Source organism: Octopus bimaculoides, chromosome 4 (genome assembly GCF_001194135.2).
Source record: "Octopus bimaculoides isolate UCB-OBI-ISO-001 chromosome 4, ASM119413v2, whole genome shotgun sequence".
Classification (NCBI taxonomy): domain Eukaryota; kingdom Metazoa; phylum Mollusca; class Cephalopoda; order Octopoda; family Octopodidae; genus Octopus; species Octopus bimaculoides.
Window position 1 is genome coordinate 88,629,138 of NC_068984.1, and position 3,383 is coordinate 88,632,520.

A 3,383-nucleotide genomic window follows, 5' to 3' on the forward strand; every position below is an offset into this window, starting at 1 on the left:
CTCTCTCTCTCTCTCTCTCTTTCTGTTTCTCTCTTTCTGTCTCTCTCTTTCTCTCTTTCTCTCTCTGTGAAAGTATCTGTCACTACAGTATCGAAATGTGATTGTTTCAGTTAGTGGAATAGTTTCATTTTTAAAGTGAAAGTATTTGACATGAGTGTTTTTGTTTCACTTTTGACACGTAATACTTAAATAGTGGAGGAGATATTATGTTGCCGTGTGCTCGAACTCTGCAAGAAGTTAATAATTTTTTTTGACTAAAACACAACTGGAACCCTAAGTAAGGCATGTGTAAAATTTGAATGAAATTGGTTGCGTAGTTCTCGAGTTTTAGGGATTCACACAGACAGACAGACAGACAGACAGACCGACAGACAGACAGACAGACAAACAAACAGACACACATTCTCATTTTTATATATATAGATTTACATTATTTTCGATTCCAAGCAGTGACCTTAATAATAATAATAATAATAATAATAATAATAGTAATAATAATAATAATAATAATAATAATAATAACAACAATAATAACATCGAAAAATACCTTAGGAATGAAAGCTCAGGTTCGAAATTTCCCCAAGACACCTGAAGAAGGCTGGAGGGTATATCAGCCGAAACGTTGTGTTAACAACAAACAAAATGAAAACAAATATCCGTCGAATATAAATAATGTCAATAATGTACATAATTTCTCATCTCTTAAATATAGAGCTGTTTTAATTTACACAATTACTGTAAATGAATGTTTTTCTAGTTAGTAATTTTTAAAAATGTCTATTGCTGTCCTTGTTGATATATAATAGTCTTTGTTTCTCTGACAGGAGATAAGAAGAACAAATATTTGCTGTTTTCAACTATGGGAAAACGACATACAAATAACCATAAAAAATGCGATTCCAAATTGATTCCAGCGACTCTGAGACTGTCTTTGTACTTTGCTGATGCTTATTGCAATTAAAAGATACCGAAGTGATCTAAATTCGAAGGACACAGGAGTGAAAGAAATTCTTGGAATGAAAGCACTTTACTCTTGGCACAACTTGACAAAATGTTTCCTTCGGTGGTGTGTACACATTTTATTTACCATTAAGGAAACCCCATTGCTACATCGAATTGTGTGTGGATTTTCAACGAGAATGGGTTCTTGGGTTCTTGTCTTCAGGATTAGCAAATATGGTGGGATTCCAGCAGGATTAAGTGGTGGATTTTAAACTATGTGTTGTAATTTCCAGATTCAGATAGATTTGCATCAGAATCAAAAGGTTTGTACTTAATGGAGTCCTTCAGAGAACAATGAAAAGGCTGAAAATTCATCCATTTACCGGTTTAGTTATTGGGACAAGTATAGCTTTTTCTTAAATCATTTATGACCATTGAAGTAAAAATGGAAAGTTCAGTATACTTTTGTTACCAAGCTCATTTACATCACAAACATTATTTCCACACTCAGCAGTGGATTTATATAAGTCCGTCACTGTTAACTGGGATTTGACCATGGCTAGTTGGAAGTAATTATTTAGCATCTTTGCCTGCTGTCCTATGTGTTTGAAGAATTCTTCATGTTGACTGAGAAGGTTAATTTCTTGATATGCCTCCAGAGAGATGATCGTTGAGATATGCATGAAGCTCCATCAGTTGATGTTCCCTTAGAAATTAGGGGAAGAATCCTTCAGAACTCCCCTGCATGCAAGCTGTGACGTTCTACCCATGATGTTATTGTTTTTTCTTATGTCCCTCAGTATCCATTCCAGTTTATGAGCTCTTTCTGCATTTCTCTTTCAGGACAACTGCAATGCTTGAATTTCTGCTATATATCAGACAGGTGTATCTGTACATAAAGTTTAAAGGAAGCTTTGCACTTGTCAACAGCGTTGCAGCTATGCCAGAGAAAGCTGCAGCATGAATGGAGAATTTAGGTTCCTCTAAAAAAAAAAAGAACTTCGGGTTTCTTTGCAGAAAGTAACTGGTCCACTTCATTTTAAGTATTTCTTTAATCTAGCATAAATTTCGGTTTAATTTCTTTAATATACTCATCCAGTTGAAAAAGGTTATATGCTGTTTCTCACTGAATTTTGAAATTGTCTTTCACTTTAAGAAGAGCTTCTGTCGGACAGGCCTGAGTAAGACTTCTTGAGGAAGACTGGTTGTTGTCTATGCATATAGACTTTCTCTCTCCAGGCTACTGACGTTATCCAAGGATGAGGCTGCTAACTTGGGCCGACACACTTTGGTAGCAGTGTCGTCGCAGATGTCAGAACGTAAAAGTCCAGAACAGATACCACAAAGTATGGTACCTGTCCATTTAACAGTTCCACCATCCACTACCTTGGACTGAAAATTTTTATCCCCTCCCCTATTCAATACTCTGACAATTCTGCCAGTTCGCCGCACTCTTTTATGTCACTGAATATGAAGACCATTTAAAATTTTCTTCCATACAAACTGTACCACATCATTACTATACAAGAAGCAAACTTGAATATATCCTCTATGAAGACCCAGTGAATGTTGACCGCACAGATGAATTATGTCTTTTGACAGATTCTTTCTACTGTTCTTACATATATACTGAAATGGGTGGATTGCACGAAAAGATGAGGTTTGTGAAGAATTTGTGAAGTTTTGATGGAAATTAGGAATAGCCATTCAAATAGTCATCAACTTTCGGGAGCCAGATGAGGTGGTATAAATTTCTGAAAGTACAGAACCGGGATCCATTTACAGTTTTTAGAGATTCAAATGAAAGAGAAATACGCGGATTGTCGAATATGAAGAAACACCTTGCTTGCCATTTTGGAAATATTTTATTTGCTCTTTCCAAATGTAGTATTTTGAGAGATCACAGTTTAACATAGTCGAAAGAATGCTGTGAGACTGGATCTAGACCATCGTTGAATGCGATACCAAATATTTTTCTCAGTAAATTATATTCTTTCTAGATGAATACCTAAGTGCATTATACTCAGGTGGAGTTTATGGATCGATAATTTCAGAATTTGCCACACTCCGTCATAGTGCTGATGTATCTGCCAGTTTAGTAAAAAAGCAACCCTCCAGCTCGATCACTTCTTTTGATCACATATTTGCTAACGTGTTAAATAGATTTACATATGTATGTTTTCTTCTTTTTAAATATTTGAAATTTTCCTGTAACGAAGAAGATGGTTTCTAACAAAGATATAAAGCTCCATCGTTGGAATGTAGATGAATAAAACGTCACAGTTTAAATTTTGAGCAAAGTCTTGTATATTTTTTCTGTTTCACTAACAAGATTTTATTTGTGATGTGCAAATTAGCTGGTTGATTTCTTTTTCTGAAAACCTTAGCTTATCCAGATTATCACTTAAGCATTTACTCCCAAAACCAAGTGTACTAATGAT

At 35.0% G+C, this 3,383-nt stretch overlaps 1 long non-coding RNA gene across 1 annotated transcript in view; it reads left to right on the forward strand.

The window, feature by feature from the left end:
- Positions 1–3,085, forward strand: part of LOC128247686 (uncharacterized) — a 12,158-nt gene extending 9,073 nt beyond the window's left edge. Inside the window, exons 2-3 of the long non-coding RNA XR_008264048.1 lie at positions 825–1,066; positions 1,786–3,085. This is a non-coding gene — a long non-coding RNA (uncharacterized LOC128247686). The remainder of the gene's footprint in view (positions 1–824; positions 1,067–1,785) is intronic.
- The last annotated feature ends 298 nt before the right edge of the window (positions 3,086–3,383 follow it).